The 21507-nt window shown below is 38.9% G+C and overlaps 1 long non-coding RNA gene across 2 annotated transcripts; it reads left to right on the top strand.

Annotated features, from left to right (window-relative positions):
• The first annotated feature begins 23 nt into the window (after positions 1-23).
• Positions 24-1716, top strand: LOC309793591. Of its 2 annotated transcripts, none has more exons than XR_014291931.1 (3): positions 24-78; positions 1084-1181; positions 1477-1716. It is a non-coding gene; the product is annotated as an uncharacterized lncRNA (long non-coding RNA). The 2 variants fall into 2 exon arrangements; XR_014291932.1 differs by lacking the exon at positions 24-78 and adding an exon at positions 824-938.
• The last annotated feature ends 19791 nt before the right edge of the window (positions 1717-21507 follow it).

Below are 21507 nucleotides of genomic sequence, written 5' to 3'. Positions count from 1 at the left end.
ATCTGAAACAAAACCCTATGATCCATCTAGCTGAGTGTCAGCAACCTTCCGTGGGTTTAACTACTGCCATGCCTTGAGGTAAGAGATTATTAGACCAACGTGCTACAGTCTGTTCTCTTCTAGGTTTGAACTTTCAGAATGTTGTTAATGTTTCTCTTCCTATAAGGTCAGGCTGCGATGTTCTGCTCTTTCCCCGATGCTTTTCACACATCCTTTCCTTGGAGAAATGTGAGAGGCAGTCTGGAAAAACATCACTGTTCTGTATGTCAGAGCCTGCTTACACAGGATGCCAACAGATGGCAATATTTTATCATCATTACACAATCCAGAGAGCCTTCATCTGTGGCCTCAGGGAACAAGAGGAGTCGGCTCTTTGGTGTGACGCATGTCACCGAAGCTTCGCCCCCCATTAACTGTGCTGTTGTTTGTGATTGTTAAGCTGCGTGTCTCGCTGTGTGTCACATTCTTGACTTGTACAAGGGTCCATTAGTAAGTAGCATCTGAGTACCGTGAGTCATAGAGGGCCCCATTCTTGGAAAAATAAACACTGCACATTCGGCTGAGATTAGAGCAACTGGCTGGTAGTGAATTGGATGGCGTTTCATGTAAAAGTCTGTTTCTGTGATTCATCCAGGCCTTTCCCTCCGCTCTATCAATAGGCTGGAAATTCACGTTACTGTTGTACGGCGCTTCCTGTTCACAAACCCAAGCTGCGCACCCACAGCATCTCTGGTGCTAAGGCTTGGTCATGACTGTAGAAGAACAGGGCATGAGGAGAAAATGGGAGCCACATATTTCAAAACTATCCGGAGCACTTATGAAATCAACTTCGTGATTTCAAGCCAAAGATGTTTTTGATTTTCAATTATATTTTCCAGCAACTTACTGCTTATTTTTCTCCTTATCATTTTCTTACTCCCTTCAATCTTTCTATTTTTGTAAGTCACTTTTTCTTTCTTTTTCTTACATCTTTCATGACTTCTGTCTTTTTCTTTTCCTTTTTTAACCCCTTTCACCTTTCTTCACCATGGTTTTAGTCTTTTCACATCAAGTTCTCTTTCCCTTCATAACTTGCATATCCAGACCCTGATCCATAGGACTCCAGCCCAGGAAAGGCATTCTGGTTCTTCAGACTTGGCATCAACGGGACACTACTGCCTTGCCAACACCACCTACCCAAGGTACTGAATTTAAAAAGAGAATCCCCTCCAGCTACCACCTAACCTAGCCACTGCCAGCATTACAACTGTAAGTCATCTAACGGTTAAAAACTGGCCTGAGAATAAAGAAAGCCAGACAGATAAATGTTCCAGGTTGGATTTAGGGAAAATTTTGGGTTTTCTCTATGTACATGTGACTTTTTTGAGGCTGTATTTCAATCCTGGATCCCCTTAGCAATCTGGCACTTTCGCTGTTTGGTTTCTCTTTTCTAACTTTTTTTTTTTTTTTGAAGTGAAATTCTGGCATTTCTTCCAGGAAGGAAGGAGCAAGAGGGCTTCAGGCACTGCTGGGAGGCATGAGGACGAAGCTGCACGGACATCTTTACAGACCATCTACCCCACCAAATACAGGGTCATGACCGGGTCGTCAAACAACAAAGGGTCAGAGGGGAGAGAACAGATGGGGACCATAGGCTCCCAGATCCCACACCTTCTTTCAAAACCTGTTTCAGAGACCGGTTTTCTGTGAAAGCAGATTTCTGAGGGTAGTGCTTTTATAAACAGTCCACTCATTTCTCTGGCCTATGAGGGGTGTTTTGTGTGGAGCATTTGCCATCAAACAAGGTTTTATTGAATATCCCCCTTGTTGTTGTTATAATAATCCATGCTGATATAAACCATGCTCCATAAAATGCCACAATACACATCCACTGGGCAACACCGCAGGGCAGACTCAAGCCGAAGCTCCTTGGGCAATAAAACCAAGACCGCCAGAAACACGGCTGCCATTTATTTCCCCGTAATGTGCTTTCTCTCCTTCTCTCTCTAGGCAGATTTTCCTCGTGTTGAAAGGGAACCTCTGGTCAAAAGTCAGCAAGCAAAGTTGTAGAAAGCTTTGATAGTCAGTGAAGTGAATCATGGCTACACATGGCAGTGGCATGCACCAATGGAGCCTCTTGCTGGGCAGACCTCCCTCTAAGAGCAACTTCTGGTCATCAGTCAAAGGGGCCCCCAGTGAGTTTTGCACAGCCAATGGTTTCACCAGCTCCACGGTGCCTGGGTCCCAAGTTGCCCTTTTCCACAGGTATTGCTAAAGCAAATAGCAGACAGTATTTACTGGGTGTGATGCTTTCAATCACATTAATCTAGCCAGTAAAAAAGTTTATGACCAATAAAAGTTCCACCATAACATGGCTGATTGGAGGGGAGGCTGCATGATGGCAATTCAAACCACGCCTCTGCCTCTAGCGAGACTGTCACAAACCTTGGAAGGAACTAGGAGTCGGGGACGAGAAAGACAGAAAAATCTCTGGGGTTGTTAAAACTAACTCAAGGGTAGATGGATAAAACTCTTAAATCGTTTAATAAGTCCAAACTCTTAAGAGTTTGGAGGGTGATTGACTAAACACCTACTTTGTAAAGCTCCCTGGGGAAAGTATAGATGTGGTCCTGCGTCCACTAGAAAATTATCCTGGGTTCCTTCTAGTCTTTTGATCACATGATTATTTGCTCATAGTAAAATAAATATTTTTAAATGCAATACTTAGAAATGAGCTAGAAGGAAGCCTGGGTGGGGACTCTCAATCTGGTTTGGAGCCCATGGGGAATGTAGCTTCACATAGCTGTCTTTCTCTTGGTTGATTCGTACATGGTTTACACAGATCCAGAAGGGCAATGACTAAGCTCTATTAACATTTGTGAGTCATTCCTTCTTTTCCCAATCCATGGTGACAGTCCTCAGACGGCATGGTTTCAAACACACACTCTCCAAAGCCTACTGTTCCATGGCTTCTCCCTTGAGTGGGCAGCTGATCCAATTATTTGTTAATGATCCCAGACCACACATGGCAAGGAGGATGTTATTTTAATGAACGTATATTGGAAGTCCTGCCACTGGGAGCAAGTACCTGATTAGCTAATTGTGGCTAGGCTAATACTTCAAGTAGCTTATCCAATAGCCATTATCCCATTCTTTCTGAGTAACAGAACCCCAAATATAATCTGTGTGGCAAGGTGCCCAGCCAAAAGACTTTATTTGCAAAATCCCTTGTTGCTAAGGGTAGCCAATAAGACATAATTTGGAATTTGTGTTTGAGGCTTTTGAGAAAGCCCCCGAAGAGGGGGGCAGATAATTGGCATTTGCCCTTTCACCTTTCTCAAACTTCCTTCTCTTTCCTGTCCAGAGTAAAGAACCAGTGGTTAGAACTCCAGTAGTCATCCTGGCGTGTGAGATGAACTTAATTATGGAAACCTCACACTTTAAGGAACTCAGAGATTAAAGGAGCAGGGAGATAAAAGGAGAGAAAACTGGGTCTCTGAAGACTTGAGCATACAGTCTAATATGTAGACTGCCTACCTCCAGACTGCTTTTTTTTTTAAGAGAAAAAGAATTTTTTGTTGTTTAAGCCACTATTCTTTCCAATCTCAGCACTAGATTCCTAATCAGAATCCAATTCCTAGAGATCTAAAAATTCTCTCTGGAAACCATTTTTAACAGCCCCTGCCCTCAACAAATGAGCACTCAAATCTCCCAAACAGATAGACAATCTTATTTTAAATATTTTTTTCTGGTAATAGGCAATTTCATCCAAAAAGCAGCACTTTACGTATAACTTCTTACATATAAGGCAAACTTTAAAATGTTTGCTGAAACATGTCTGGCAACATGGAGTATTAAGTAGATCATGAGTTTTATAGTTGGAAAGATCATGCTTTTGAATCTGAGATATTTCACTCGCTAAAAATGTGACATTAGGCAAGTTACTTAGACTTGACCTGCAATATTAGAGACTATATATTGAGTAAAACAATGTCAACCTGGTAAAAGCATACATTTAAAGTAGACACAACACAGAAGATCTTAAGAAATTCTGTTCTCTTCTGCCTTCCACTTCTTAGTTTGAAATTCTATACTTTGAGTGTATTGGTTTAAGTTCTCTGAATTCGTCCTTGGAGACAAGCACAAAATTCCTTCTGCCAACAAACATTTCACCTACCATTGTCTTTACTCATCTGTACTTTGTCAATAATACGTCCCCATTTTCCTCCCATTGCCCTCCTCTCTGTATCACTATTAAGTGGAGACATCAGTATACAAAAATTAAAAACAAACCCAAGACCACATACTCAGTCTGCCTAATTCACTAAAACGGCAGGCAAAAGAATAGGCTAAGATGAGTCAATTCATTCTAAGTCCAACAGCTGATTTTCCATTAACATGTATTTTCTTAGGTAAGACCTGGCATCCTTTAAGGCCGAGGCATATGATTGCCTCTGCTGATTTTGATGGTAGTGCCAAAATACAAAGAAATTATCAAGTGCTCATGGAGATCTCTCTGAAATCATATGCCATTGATAAATTAAGCTGAACATTATTAGTTTTATTCAAATGTAAAGGGCATAATCCAGCATATAGTGGTGAAGGGTGAACATGTGGATTCAGATAAACCTATGTGACTACATGCCCATGGATGAATTAATTGACCTATCTTTAATTAATTAATTAATGGTAGATACTTCATAAGGTCATTGTGAAGGTTAAATGAGACAACGCATATAGAGAATATAGCACGATGCTTGACACACAGTGATGATCCCAATATTGGTCTGTGTGATCATTATCACCCTTAGTGTGGAAACAGTTAAGGCTTATCATTGATGTGAACTTGCATCCATTCCTTCCCGCTCCTCTCAAGAGTTTATTTTCAGGACTTAAAAAAAGACCATATCAAAGTCCTTTGCTTCTTGTCCCTTGAGCAAAATTATTTCTTTTAAAGAGAGATGGGACAATGAAGCGATGAATTGGGGTTTATGAAAAATGTACATATATCTCTTTAAGTAGAATTTTTGAAATGCCATTTTCACTACACTTAAGTATAATTTTGTAGACGGGTAGACAGTCTTAGTAAACAGACCTGGATCTGAAACCCAATCCCACTTTTTAGCCACTATGTGACTTGGACCAGTCAACTAACTTCTCTAAGTTTCACCTAAAACACCAGCCTCTGATGCTTTCAGGAAAACTGCATGAATTTACATATGCAAGTACCTAAAATTTGTAACAAAGTAGTCACACAGGAGACATTTGCTTTCTTTCTCCAGTTATGTGTTGTTGCTGTTTTTATTAGTTTGTTTATCTCCTTGTCTACCAACAAGGTTTCTGTCTCCACCAGGAAGAATTCAAAGGTCTTCCTGGTGGGGAAGTCAGGAATCTCGTGAATTAAGAAGGAAAGGAAGGAGAAGGACAAGGTAGGTAGCCAAGTCATTGAAAACACAAACACTAAAGTATTCTGCTTTGTTTATTCTACCGTGCCAGTCCTAATGCTAGCTTCAGCCTGGCACCTTAGTCCTGTCTGGAGGTAGTTCTAGCAAAACCACACCCAGGCCTGGGATCCCACCATAAACCACCACCTCTTACATAATAGTCCATATCCCCTTAGTCTTCGTATTTCTTCAACTTCTGACATAGGAAATCATCAGGGACAACACCCCAAAATTAACCAACATAGTCTGTTATAGGTTTTCAACCCTGTGATTTGAGACATTTGAAATCAAGATACCCCACCCTCCATAACATCCAATGTAATTTTTCAAGTATTTACATACTGTGTTCCAAGAAAGAAAACAAAAAAGTGTTCTACATGTTTAGGAAATTTCATTTTCCCTTTGAACAGAGTATAAAGGACTGTTAGCCCAGGTTTCATGGAAGGAGATGCTTTCCTTCAGAAGAGTAATGGGTGTATAGTTTTTTTTTTAATTTTTTTAATTTATTTTTTATTTTTGGCTGCATTGTGTCTTTTGTTGCTGTGTGTGGGTTTTTCTCTAGTTGTGGTGAGCAGGGGCTACTCTTTATTGTGGTGAGCAGGCTTCTCATTGCGGTGGCTTCTCTTGTTGCGGAGCATGGGCTTTAGGCACACGAGCTTCAGTAGTTGTCGCTTGTGGGCTCTAGAGCACAGGCTCAGTAGTTGTGGCACACGGGCTTAGTTGCTCCGCGGCATGTGGGATCTTCTCTGACCAGCGCTCGAACCCGTGTCCCCTGCATTGGCAGGCGGATTCTTAACCACTGCACCACCAGGGAAGCCCAAGGGTGTATAATTTTTTGCTCATTGTTCATACTCAGAACAAGGAAAGAAGTGATTCTGATTGGTGCTCATACTCACAAAGACCCTTTGATTATCCTAACCTAGAAACCCTAAAGGCATTTCTGAGCTCTAAATTAAGTCTTCACATTGGAGCCCTGACATCACTTATTGAATGCTGCCTAGAATTGAGTAGACCATTAAGCAACTGAGAAAACTGCTTAAACCCATTTCTGGAATAAGGACTCCAGAGTCAAATGCTCCTTCGTACTTAAGAAAATTGCCTTAGTATCATCATCTAAGGATGTTCAATCAGCTCTCATGACTGAGTAATGACAGAGATGGTCCATTAAATTCTCAGCAACTTGGAGGAATACTGTGGTTATTCATTTACTTTTCCTCTGAAACAGCTCTGGCCAGTACCTTAGTTTCCACATGTTCAATGTAGCCAGAAACACCATGCTAAAAATCCTTGGTCTTGCTAAGTCAGCAGGACATTCTCTTGGGAACTGCCATTCTCCAAAGCCAATTCTGTGCTACTGAAGAAACGATAAGATACTGATTGCAGGAGATGAGGGTCCCTTCTAGGGGGAAAAAATCTAAAATGCAAATGGCCATGCTATTTGGAAACAGATGGTAAATATCATTTTGGCTAGAAAGGTTTGGGAAGCCACTGCTGAGGTCTCCAACACACCTGAGGTTGCCCATCACCACTGCACTTACAGTCCATTCTCTGCATACTTCTCCAAATACAGTGCAAAGCTAAACATCAACCATGTGTCCAGGCATGGTTTTGGGGCACATATGACCACGTGTCACACTATTTTCATCTGAAATCCTAGCTTGGCCTATATATACTGAAAAGTGAGCAAATGTCAGTGAAACCCTAGACTTCCCTGGCCTTGCTGTTGGGCTGGCAGCAGAGGTTTCCCAAAGCCTGGTAGTCATACCTGGGTGAGTGAATATTTTCACACTCTAAGCAGGTTCTAGCTGGCTAGTACTTTCAGAAGGAGGGGTGGAGGAGAGAACAAAGGTACAGGAGAGAGAGAGACAGAGAGAAACAGAGAGAGAGACAGAGGTTGTAAGATAATAAAAAATATATTTTGATTTCTAAAAGTATGACTTTACCTTTACAGAAATACAAATTTTTGAAAATTTCGGTTAGGACTAACTCATACCCAAACAACCAAGACTCTAAGAGCTCTGAGATGGTCCATAAAAAACAGCAGTTGCCTTTGCCACAGTCTGGGATTGTAACCATACATGGGCCAGAGTGCCAGGGAATTGAGCGGAAGCTTATTTGCCATGAAAAATGGGAAACGGAAAAAGATTCTGGTACTGTCTTTGCAACTGGATGTCAGTTAATCTCTCAAATCCCTGGCTTCTGTGTAGGCAATGTGGCAGTATGTGGTAAGGAATGGATTTGGTTTGGAGAAGCTTGAAAAGTCCCGCAAAGACTATAATCTCACCTTACTCTCATTAGCATTAAAAAGTAAAGATAGTGTTAATTAAAAGAAACAGGGTTGGGCTTCCCTGGTGGCTCAGTGGTTGAGAGTCCGCCTGCTGATGCAGGGGACGCGGGTTCGTGCCCTGGTCCAGGAAGATCCCACATGCCGCGGAGCGGCTGGGCCCGTGAGCCATGGCCGCTGAGCCTGCGCGTCTGGGGCCTGTGCTCCACAACGGGAAAGGCCGCGACAGTGAGAGGTCCGCATACTGCAAAAAAATAAAGAAACAGGGTCAAAGGGGGAAAAGAAATAGAGGGTAAAGAAAGTAAGTGTTATCCATTTTGCTGACTTTACCACTAACATTACTGAATAAGCTCCTACTTTAACTCCAAGTCTAAAATCATTGGCAGATACTATGTTCATTCTTAAGATTTATCAGTGTTTGCTATTATTTTGTAGTAATCTATTCTAGAGTAGAAAGCTATAAAAAGTGTTGATGATGAGGACTGCGTGGATGGTTGAGTCGCCAGATAAATATAGGTGTCCTGCATTTGTATTTGCTAAATCTGGCAACACGAGGTAAGAAGTAGTTATTGGATTAGGTGATATTTGGGGGAGCAGCTGGAAAGAGAAGGGTTGACCCTAAAAGAGTTGGACTGAATCCCAAAGTTTTTTGTTAGTTTTAACATGCATGTCCTCCTTACGTCTTCCATATGCCTCATCACCAGCTTGGGCCCAGAGTCGACTCCCTAAAATGCTAACTGATTGATTCATTGATAGATAAAAGAAAAAGGCCAAAACTAAGCCAAAGTAAATAAGGTTTCTGGTTTAAATGTTTTATTTCATGGGTCAGATTCAGTCATGGATTTCACCACTTGGAACACATACTTTTGAAATTGCAAAATATGATGCATTTTAAAACTCAGGAAATTTTAAAGTCCCATGCTTATATCTTAATGGATTCCACAAATCAATTTTTCATTTTTCTTGGTGAATATGGCTGATATGCACAAATGAGTATCATTTACCACCCGCCCCCAATAACCTCTTATGGAGCCAAAGCCCAACCAATGCTATAAATACAGAACACCACAGTGAGGAGCCCTCCTTTCTGTCCCCTCCCACCCCAGCATGTAATGGATTTCTCTTCTCACAGTGTTAAAAGGATCAGTAAATCATCAGCTCACCTATTGATATGAAAGTCTTTTCATTTGAAATCATTATTGTTTTTGCAAATGGAAAAAGAAAAATACAAAAGAGCTAATAAGTCAAGAAAAAAATTACAACAGGTTTTTATGAAGCATGGGTGGAGTGGAAAAAGTGATCTTGGCTTAATTAACCACACTTAGTCACACGATGCAGGAAGCAGAGGTTTTAAAATGTCCAACTGGGGCTGTTTTATACACACACACACACACACACACACACACACACTTTAAGGTGTTAATTTCCATCACATCACTCTGTGCTGGGTTACCATGAAAAAACTGCTGAATCTTGACCTTCTTGTGAAACGTTAAAATCACACTCCCTCTTGGAAGGCCCAACTGTCATGAAATATTTTCTCTGCATAGTCACAGAGGGGTATCTCTGTACATGTAACAGATGCTCAAGATCTAGGTGTATATTGCCTGAGGCATGATTATCTGACAAGTCTGGATTTCCTTTATATCAGTAACATCTCATTTTTACCTCTATTTTTTGACTCATACTATTGCCCTTGCTTTAAATATCGTAATCCCTACAATCTCCTATGTATCTGAATGCCAGCCTTGCCAATGTTATGCCTCAAGTCGATCCTCCATTCTATTGTGCTACTAGATTTCTCCTTCCATAGTTACACAGTTATAGCCCTTATAATTGATACTAAACACTTGGTTATATACTTTAACAGTTGATTATTTAATTCTTCGTATTATTTTATCTTTTCTCATTCATCTTTCTTCATTCCTCCAATTATTGAATATACCCCCAAGGACTTATACCTCTCTGGGGTGTTCTGGGACCAGTAATCACTCATGCAGAGTAATAGGTACCCTACTTGCAGAATGATACCACATTCCTTAGTGAACCTAAGTGTTATTATTTCAATTAACTTATTCTAAGGAAACCAATCACACATTAGGATGAAGGGAGAAGAAGCCTAAGACTTAGGTTAAGGAGAGGTGGGCAGTATATCAGTGAGGGTACTCTAGAGAAATAGAACCAATAGGAGATTATATACATATTTATTTCTAAGGAGTTTATGCAATTGCAGGGGCTGACAAGTCCAAACTCTGTAGGGCAGACTTGCTGGCTAGAAACCAAGGCAAGAGTTGATGTTGCAGACTTGAGTCTGAAATCTGAGGTCATTTCGGCAGGCTTGAAAGGCAGGCAGGATTTCTATGCTACAGTCTTGAGGCAAAATTTCTCTTCTCTAGGAAACTTCAGTTTTTGCTCTTCAGGCCTTCAACTGATTGGATGAGGCCCACCCACATTATCAAGGGTCATTTCCTCTCCTTAAAGTCAACTGATTATAAATGTTAATCACTGGGCTTCCCTGGTGGTGCAGTGGTTGAGAGTCCGCCTGCCGATGCAGGGGACACGGGTTCGTGCCCCGGTCCGGGAGGATCCCACATGCCGCGGAGTGGCTGGGCCCGTGAGCCATGGCCGCTGAGCCTGCATGTCCGGAGCCTGTGCTCCGCAACGGGAGAGGCCACAACGGTGAGAGGCCCGCATAACGAAAAAAGAAATGTTAATCATTAATAAAATACCTTCACAGCAATATCTAGACTACTGTTTGACCAAACAATTGGGCACCATAGCCTAGCCAAATTGACATATATAACTAACCATCACGAGCACTTTATCATTTACTAAGATGCAGATACTGGTGCTTTATATCCATCCTCAACCCCCAGAGCAAAGTCTCTGTTTTCTTGCAAAAGATTCCTCTTCAATAGCTCCCTTTTGATGTCCATGACCACCATGACAACTAGATTTTCTTTTCCTTTAAATATTCTTGTTAGGTTAATCTTGAATAATTTCTCAACTCTGTAGCCTTGTTTGGAGGAAATGTTGGCATCCAGTTGGTCCAGTATATGTGGCCCCAGTTTGCACAAAATTCATTCCTTATATATATAAAGAGAGAGAGTCAGCCTCAAATGTACAGTTAGGCTTGAGGAGCCATGCAGGAGTAAAAACAGTGTCTTCATTCCACATTGACTGACAAAATTTAGCTGGAATTACTTGGCTGTATGCACAAAGCTTCATCCTGACTTGAGTACCTAATGGCAACGACCAGGTATTATTATCCTTGAATCCCCAGACACCAGCACATTGCTACTGGCTCTCACGCAAGCTAAAGATATATACGCTGAGGTTGGCAGAATCAGAATAAATTTGTGGGCAGAGAGGGTTGGCTCAGCTGCCCAGTAGCAGCAGCATCTCCTGAGAGCTTGATAGAAATACAGAGTCTCAGATGCCACCCCTGACCTCCTCTGTCAAAATCTACATTTTAATTTGACACATGAATTTCCTGTGTATTTTATTTAATGTTCAGAAATAAATTTATCATAAAGGTATATGCCACCCACCTGCAAAATGAATGAAGTTGGCTTCAGAGTGTCAGCAAAATTAATCTGTGTTTGTAAAGCTCCTTGGATAAAAGGTAGTATTTGACAGATGTGTAAAATGTACATTTATTGTCATGAGTATTACAGTCTGAAAAGTTAGTCCAGCATTTTCTGGTAACATAAAAAATTGATTATGCAATTTGGTATCTCTGTTTTCTATTTAACGGAATTCCTAAATTTAGACTCTATTGATTGATTGTTTCATTAATGATGAGGAAAGAGATTATACATGGAGTTCACTGCCACAGACAGTAGTAAAATAATCATAATAAAATAGCAAGGGAGTTAACACTTCACATCTATATTCAAAACTATAAAGAGTTCTAGACATCACTGTAACACTGGGGAGGCCTAGCACAAGACACACAGGTTATGTTTTCAAATAGCATCATCAAGATCAAACCATGATTTAGGATACCATGTAAGTGATATTGACCAGGGACACGGATAGAACTAAGAAACACTTAGCTAATTGCCGTCCTCAGGGACAGTCTTCCAAGGAAAGGACGCCGGGATAAAGGGTATTTTAAAGCAGAAAAAAAGAGGAAAGAATAATTTCAGTGATTGGGAAATTGGGAATATTATCTTTTAAGGCTATCAGAGTGCAGACCAGGGTGTGATTTTGGAGGGTCATGTCAGAATGAGAAGGGTGGTAAGGAGACAAGCCTCGTCTCCTGTAGGACGTGCCCTGTACCGCTCGAGTGGGGTTTGCTGTTGTCTATCTCTGCAGCGCCCAGAAAAACACCATGTCTGTTAACCTGGCTGCATGTGGGGCTTTCAGGAGGGAGACTGTCTTTTTCAAAATAGAATCCTTGTTAACTGAAGGACGTATTCCAAGGTAAATGGTCAAACTGCATAAAAATGGTCCTCGTTCAAGAACAGATGATGAGGAATAACCGAGCCCTGACTTTGGGATAACTAGGATGACATAATAAACAAACATATATAAGTTTAACTTTTACAGTCTTATGTAGTGTCTTTTCTCCCAGGGATTTCTGGGCAAATCTCAAACAACTCGAGCAAATTACTAAGAGCTGTTTCTTTGTCCATGCTTTGAAAGTCGTCGTTTTTAAAAATTTTATATTAAAAAAAACTTCCTAGTTCAAGTACTTACGGCCCTCTTAGATAAATACATTTCATTATCTTTTGTGATATGTAAGTTTCTCTACAAAGGGCAGAAAAGCAGGAAAACTGTGAAAAGCTACTGCATCATCTCACTAAATTTAAATAAAAATCTAATACTGAAAATGAGTTCCAAGGGTCAGACAAAACAAAGTTAATAATTCAGAGAGTTTACAATGCTTGTAGTCGACTGATGAACAAACTTCTTTCTACCCAAATCCTATAGAAGTTAACACCAAAGGTAGAGGCCACGCCAAACTATTATTTTTTCAGTTCTTTCAATTAAAAAAAAATATGGTTTTAGTCACACATTTCAAGTTTTCTTATGTTCAACTAATTTTAAAACCAGAGTCTATGAGATATGTGTTCTGAACTACGCATAATTAAAAGTACCAATTATATAGAGTTTGGATAGTTTTCCCATGTGTGCCTAATGCAAATGTATTATACACTGTACACAAATCTATTGTTAAAACAAAACTGTAAAGTATTTTGAAGATGAGAAAAGTTGAAAGAAAAGTAAAGTTTTAGGTAAACAATAAGACAAAATTTGACCAGCTTCATTTGTTAAAGGAAATTATATTTCTAAGGAACAGAAGAAGATCTGAAGTATAAATAATTAAAAATGACAAAGTGATAAAGGATAATAAGACCCAAGAGTCTGACTAAGTACTGACACTTGAAAAGAAAAAAAGCACTATAATAATAGTAGGAGAGATTGAACTGAAAATTTTCAACTAGAAATACAAGATTTCATCAACCAACAGTCTTTTTGATGTTAATTATGTGTTGGTATTTGTAATTAATCATTTATTTAATCTGTTTTGTTTTAAATAGAGGAAACCACATAAGGGTAGCACTTTTTCAGAAGTAAAAGTAAAAAATAATCTGTTTAAGTATCATAGTCTCATTACAGCAGAGAGAGAAACAGAAAATTCAAATAACAGGGAAATTTAATTTTCTGAAAAATTAGTATCAAATAGAAGGTTGTAAAAGGCAAGGCCATTTAGAACTAAAAGCAAAACAACTTTGCAACTGAAATTTGAATTTCAATTGAAAATATAGGTTTCATTCTTTTGTGTATTCAGAGTCTGGGGAAAACTAGCCTCAACATGTTTTTTCTTTCTATACCCACAGAAATAAAGTATTAAACCCAAGTGAATTATTCTTTTTTCTTTCTTTCAATGTATTTCAATATAATTTTTTTCAAGATTTAATGAAAGAGCTGTACAATCCATACCCCACCCCTTTTCAAGAATGTCTGGCCAAATGCAGCTGTAAATTATAAAATAATGCCCTGCATTCATAAAACCGTTCACACATAAATATAAAAAATATAACCACTGATCAAATGAGTCTTCCAGATAGGTTGCTTAAACCATCAAATATATATTCATATATATATATATCCTTAAGAAGCATCCTCTAACTTTTAAAAACTGTAGATTTTTTCCTAAAAAAAAGTATTTCTTTTTAAGAAATGAGTACTTTTAAGCCAGTACTCATATTCCAAAGAATGACTACGAAATTCAAAGCACAAATTGCTAAATGCAGGAGATTTTTTCCCCCTATCAAGCCTTCTTATTGTTTCCAAAAAAGCAGTTTTGTCTACAGAAAGCCCCAGTACCCCTACTTTGTGACAAAATTCATTCCTTAGGACAGTAAGGAAAAACAGTAAGATTCAGAACTCCCCCAACAGCATCCTTTTTCTGAAATATAGACAGAAGTTTCTCAAATATAATCAGAAAAAATATAACGTTTTAGGAACTTAATTCTAAAAGCTAAAAGAGCAGAGAATATTTTTATGTAGTATTTCTTGGCCTTTCTGTTGGATGACCTTATGTCCTGGTTTCCCCAGAATAGTCCCCATATATGCTTCTTACCCTGGAGTAACTATTAATAGTGCTGCTTTCCACTCTCAAGGATCTCAGTCTGGATAGTAAATTATATGGCTGCCCACCTTTAAGCTATATATGAGGTGTGGGTTAAGAATTCCTGAAGTTTAGTCTTTTATTTGTATAAACCAGTACTATATAGAATGAACTATTAAATATTATTAAATTTGGTATAAGACATTATGTGTGTGTGCAGACACACATGCATCCAAATCCATAGCTTGTGAGATAAATGTATTTAAATATGAAACAATGGAGTTAATTCTGCCACAATTACACGGCTTCTCATGGTTAGATTTCTTTAAACAAGTTATTTTGGGGCATTATATACATATTCCATAAGCCATTCCTAACACAGCTCTAAGTGCATGCTGACTCAGTTATAAGATATTCAAGAAAAAATTTCATTACTTGATAGCCACATTTATTTTCAATCAGAAACTGTATTACCAGACTTGATACCGAGTTTAAGTGGCTTTTATTTGGTTTCAGAAAACATATACACTCAAAGCACACACATTTTTATTTATTATGTTCAAACATAATTATTTGTTTGCTACTTGTCTCCTCTCTGAGCACTTAGGGACATCAGCTTTCCCATGTTCCTCAGTACAGCACTTAGGACTTTTTAGATACTTCTTAGCTATTCGTTGAATCATAATGTGAGTGAATGAATGAGCACATCCTCATCTTTGAGTCTTTGTGGACAATTCTAAAAGCAGAGTTTACACGCTGGAAAAATAGTTGGTCATTGTTTTGAAGGGAACAACACTAATATTCATATGTGAATCCTGATAGAATTATTTTTAAGTCATATTAACACCCAAACTTAATAAATCCAAATCTTACCCCAAACAATTACACTCCCTTTCATGAATGATTTCATTTTCATGGTAGAAATGGACCTGAGCTAATCAAGGAGCCCAGAGTGGGGTACACTGTAGACCTTTGCTCCTGAAAACACAGCTAAGCAGCATCAGCGTGACCTGCTTGTTTGTTAGAAATGGACCCCATCCCAAACCTCCTGAGTCCAGATCTTCACAGAACCAAGATTTCCAGGTACTCTGCGTGCACAGAAAGTTTGAGAAGCACCACTCACAGTGTTTCAAGTTTGAATGTTTACAGTATGCAAGTCAAGACTGTGAAGGACAGAGAAGGAGGGTATGAAGGGATAAAATAAGGGATATAAATATTCCAAAGTGACACTTTCATCTCCTAGTAGCGTGTAGTCTAGTGATGTAGACAGATCTATTTAGATCAAACCCGGTAGATTAAATAAGAATAAAATCATCTTATAATTTTAGACAGATTAAAGTTAGTGCTAGAATAGGGTAAAACCAACACAGAACTTTCTGTCTTAGAGAAAGATCAACAAATCAAAAAGTAAAGTATAGATCTTTGGTTTTGTGTTCATGAATACATACACAAGAGTTTCTCTCTCTCCTCTCTCTCTCTCTCTCTCTCTCACACACACACACACACTCATACACTTATGCTTCCTGCCTTCCTAAAAGGGTATTGATGTGGCTGAAATATGTATCACGGCTATTCTCCAGGTAGTTATGCTTCTCCTAATAATATACTTAAGCTCTAACTTCAATGCCCTCATTAGTAACTTGAATATCTTAAGGCTATCCATAGGGAAATAAATCTCAAATGAAACTAACTGCTTTTGACATGCACTGACCTTGTTAACCTTGCAGGTAAAAGCTCACCAAGCAAATAAATGTCATGTCACTAATGCAAGAATCGACACACAAGACACAGGGTTATGATGAGGTTCGGCTGTTGCCCTTTCTTGGGGAGGTAAAATAGAGCTGCTGCAAACCTAGTGCACAGAAAAATGAGCACGTCAGGATGAACCCAGGGTACCAAAATGAGAATGTATAATGTCCCAGGTTTAGAGTTTAGGATTAATCAACAGAGAGCACTTCATTGACAAAATAATCACATGTCCTTTGACTGCATTTTTAAAACACTATCGTAAATTTCTATCTTCAGTCTTGTTATTCCAAAGCCAATACACTTTTTTTTTTTTTTGCGTTACGTGGGCCTCTCACTGTTGTGGCCTCTCCCGCTGCGGAGCACAGGCTCCGGACGCGCAGGCTCAGCGGCCATGGCTCACGGGCCCAGCCGCTCCGCAGCATGTGGGAATCTTCCCGGACTGGGGCACGAACCCGTGTCCCCTGCATCGGCAGGCGGACTCTCAACCACTGCGCCACCAGGGAAGCCCGCCAATACACTTTTAACAATAAAATTTGACCATATCCTTATTTAAAATCATGTATGCTGAGAAAACCCCATTGAACCATTTGCAAAGCTATTGATCTTAAAATACATTTTAAAAATGTTGAACCAGGCAAATCTTGCATATGGACTTGGTTATAACATGTAATTTATACATTTTGTATTATTGTAGAAGAAAATCAATTTAACAAATACTTCGTGCCTCTGTACTGTATGAAAGGTGCTGTACTGTATATTTGAAATCAGCTATGACATCTCTCTGGGAAGATTTTCTTGGACTCCCCTTTCCAGGTCGAGTCAAAATCCTGTCTTGTGTTACCATTTGTTTCTATAACGATTAATACAACTGAATGAAGCCCACAGTGTCATAATAATTTCCTTATATGCTTCTGATAACCACTATAATATGAAGTGCTTTTGTCAGGAACAATGTTTTATTTTACCTCCTTAGATCCTAATACAGTTTTCTGCATCAAAAGTGCTCAAAAATGTTAAACGAATGAATGATTAATATGTTGATGGAGATAATTCACATGTAAGGTAATTGGCTACTTTGATAGTTCATGTGAACAATACTGGGCTATTCTTAATAATGCTTCTCAGGAATGAGGAAGACGTTGTCAAAATTAGCAATAAAAGTCCGCAAATATGAAAATATTACCTACGTGTTTCTCACTTGGAGATGTCTGTTTCATAGGAAGCATCACCTAAGATTCCATGCAAGTATGTTTCCTTTCTCACGTTGCAAAAATTGGTCTCCCCCCAAAGTGAACCTGATCCTCGTGGTAACACTGAAATAGCAGATTCTCCAAATTTCCATTTGTCAATGTTTCCTAAGTATTAGAATCCATACTCTGCTAGGATAGTCCATTAGAATTATATCATAAGCATTTGCCAGGGTACTAAATGCCTTGAAAAACATGTGCACACAATACTGAAATATTTACAGGTAAAATGATGGCTGGAATTAGCTTCAAAATCTTTCATCAAAAATAAGTTTGAAAAATCATTGAAACATGCTTCTTTTTAAAATCCTTAAATGTTTGCCCAAGGCTTTCCTAGAGCTTCTGAGAAGATAAAACACAAGGCTCCCCACCCTACCTTCGCAGCAGTAAGTATCTAGATGAATCCGTTCATGAGACGTTGTTTGATTATGCATAAATTTTTCAGTTCTCATCTAGACTTACTCTCAGTCCATTGGTCAAATGTGAATATTCACACATTAACCAATAATCACACACATACATGATCACGAATACGAGATACATGCCTGGTCTGCAACGCAGAATAAAAGTGATGAAGTTTCCTGTTCTCGTTTGCTTGTCCTCATCTACAGAAAGCCTTGTTTAAATAATGCTATAAGTATATTACTTTGCTAAAAAATTGGCCCATGTGCTTTGAACATTTGTGTCAGATTTGCCAAGGAATAAATGTACTTCGAACAGGGTTTCTTAATACAGTAAATTATTCTGATTTGATTCAGAACTTGAATTTGCTGTGGAAGGCTGGCTCTCACTGTCTGCCTGAACATAATGAAGTAATTACAAGAAATTAAAAAGTCATCACTTTTCCTCCTACTCATGACATTGAATTTAGGTTTTTTGTTTTAAAATAGTATATATATATATATATATATATATATATATATATATGTATATTTACCTATTAATACAAGTATAGGCATAGATTAGACAGACTTGGACATAGATAGATCACCCAGCAATGAGAGAGCAAAGCTATGGTTAGAAAAATATATATATGTTCATGTGGCCATTCCTCAAATAAAGTGTCTGTTTTCTCCTAATTAATTGCTCTTAAAGAATTTCATATGCATAATTCATACCCGATTTATTTCATAATGAGAGATGCAGAGTTTTAATACAGACATAAATGTATTAGTCTAAAAATAGAGCCAGCAAACTTGTTTAAACATTCTTGTTTTAAAATGTTGGCTCCCTCTCCGTGAATGCCAATTCCAAAATGGCTTTATTACCCAGGAACTAATACTAGTGTTATTGCTCAATCTTACTTCAGATCCAATTATCATATGAAGTGATACACCTTATAAAATGCAGACTTTTAGGGACATGTGCTAAAGGCAATATAACACCTTCTACCGTAAGTGTACTAATAGGAGCAGCTGTTGTTTGAGGGAATTTGCTTCCTGAAAGAGTGGATGTTTCTTTGGATCGAGTGGACGAGCAGACACAATGCACTCACAAATTATTGCAGTAGGAGGTATCAGGATGTTTCAGTTAAAACAGGCCAAAGTTATGATTAATACTGACTTTTTTTATATCAAGACCAGGTCTCTATGTGATACAGTTCTGTGCTTTCAGAAATGTATGTCTTATTATTGACATTTTTGTCCTACATCTAAGAGACAGAGATTATCCAGCAACAAGTCATTTTCCAAATGTTAATTGCATTCTGTTAATTGCAGAAGGAGAAATACTCATGACAGTGATGTAATTGTACTTTTTCAGCCACTCCAAGCAAAGCAATAGCTTACTTGGGTTGGCACCTGTGAGACCAAATATTGTTTTTACTTAAGTGAATTAGCAATTATGGATCAGGAAAGAAATATTAGGACCAACTGAGACTTGATGCTTAGCTTATATTTTCCCAGGTTGGGCCTTACATGCACCAATGGAAAGAAACTAAATTATATCTACCCTTAGGTTTCCCGCCCCGAACCCCAACTAGTTTATGAAGGTAATTAGTACTTTCAGTAATTGGACCTCACACTCACCATGGCTTAAGTCCCAAGTTAAAGGTATTGCTGCAGAATACCTTTGAGCCTTGTTGGGGATATGGTCACCTTACAAGAATTATCAAATTTAATAGGATACTTGAGTTTCTGACTTAATATACTTTTCCAGAGGACAACGGTGCTCCAGTTGTTTAAGTTCACTATAAGGGCTGCCTTCTGGGGCATGAAAGTATGGAGGAGCAGGCCAACAAGTTACTAGGGAGGGGGAAACAGAGAACATCCATCATATGCCATGCTTCTCATTCCTAACGGGCATGCACTGCACTGCCTGTTTGGGAGTTTGGACTTTCCTAAATTACAGTCAGTCCTAAACTCTTGTACAGCAATCACCCTAGACTTGCCTTGGCTTGTCCTACAGAAAAGTATTCCCACAGACAGAACAAGTGGAGAGGCTCAACAGCAGTTTACAGACTTTCAGTCAGCCAGAAACTGACCGTCGTCACATTAGATGGATAAACATGGCTGGTCTGATTTAAAATTTTTTTTAACAATATTATGCCAGTATAAATCTTCCTTGGTTGTTTCTCTTATTTTGTTATTTATTTTAACTATCTAGAAAATCACGCAACAATCACATTTTACTGACTACCAAGAGTTTAAAAACTTCTGCCATTTTTGGTTCAGATATCTCAAAAATATTCTTTAAAAAAGTATCTGGGGCTTCCCTGGTGGTGCAGTGGTTGAGAGTCCGCCTGCCGATGCAGGGGACACGAGTTCATGCCCCGGTCCGGGAGGATCCCACATGCCGCGGAGCGGCTGGGCCCGTGAGCCGTGGCCGCTGAGCCTGTGCGTCCGGAGCCTGTGCTCCGCAAGGGGAGAGGCCACAACAGTGAGAGGCCCGCGTAACAACAACAACAACAAAACAAAACAAAAAAGTATCTGAAAGAAATGTGGAGGAAGTATGATTCTTGGAAATACCTCCTCTCAGTAGGACAGAGCCTCACTTCCAGTCAACTGTGCTTAGATTGTGCACACATACTATATATTATACATGTTATATTGTATATATGTACATCATATAACATCAGTTATATAATATGATATATAAGACTGTATATTTAAAGTCAGTTTCGTACTTTACATATAATGGTTGCTTAACTGTTGATAGAAAAAAATAAAAATAGAATAGCTTATGAACTACCTTGTGTTATTATTATTTAATTCCTAATTCTCTGTTTTTACACTGAACCATTTTGTTGGTTTGACATCAACTCAGTTCTTTGCATTCTTTTCCTTCAAACCACTGACTGAGAAAGGGTCATTTAAACCTCCCATAAGCTCTCAAGAGCTGAGTGATGGGATAGGCAGTTGTTCTTTTAAGAACACAACATCCTGAATCAAAAGAGTGACAAAGGAAAACAATACAAATGGAAGTGATAAATTAATTTATAGTATAGCATCTTTGGATATTCTCTACATAACTACTTCTGAGGGTTTTTTTTTTTTTTCCCCAACAGCAGCAAAATCCTTTCTTCAAAGAAATCTTTCAGAGAAATCGAATGCATCAAGCCTTAAAACTGATGCTATTCAAGTTAAGAGTGGAGGAGAGGGGAGAGGAGAGAGGAGAGAGGGGAGAGGGGAGAGGGGAGAGGGGAGAGGGGAGAGGGGAGAGGGGAGAGGAGTCCAGAGCCAATCAGCTTCCTCCTGAGCCCACCCTGTGAGACGCACAGGCTCTGAGACACAAGCCATGGAACCCCTCAAACTCTGAGATGCATGGTCAGAAACTACTGTCCAAGCTTATTTTAATTATAATAGTTTAACTCCTACTAATCTTTTCGATGAGTGACTCCCCCCCAAAAGTGCTTTAGAATCACCTAGAGAGATTTTAAAAACGCCTGTTTGGGCCTCATCTATAGAGATTCCATTTTAATTGTTCTGGAGTGGGTCCTAGAAATCAGTGTTTTTTAAAAGCTCCACAAATAATTTCAATATATAGCGAGCTAGCTTTGAGAAACCCTGCCAAAACTCTAAAAAAATAATAAATTTGGAGCCTAACTCTATGAGTTTTTAATTTCCTTGAGGACAGAGGCTATACTTTATACATCTTTTCCTGAAGTCAACATTTGAATCCATGAAAGAAGGAAAGAAAATATTACAGCCAATCAAAACATCCAAGAACACTAATTTGTCTGTGGAACGTGCAGCATCCCAGGCTTGGAATCAAAGGGCCTTC

Source organism: Mesoplodon mirus, assembly GCF_964341445.2.
Source record: "Mesoplodon mirus genome assembly, chromosome: 18".
Taxonomy (NCBI): Eukaryota; Metazoa; Chordata; class Mammalia; order Artiodactyla; family Ziphiidae; genus Mesoplodon; species Mesoplodon mirus.
This window is presented reverse-complemented; position numbering and strand designations above follow the sequence as displayed.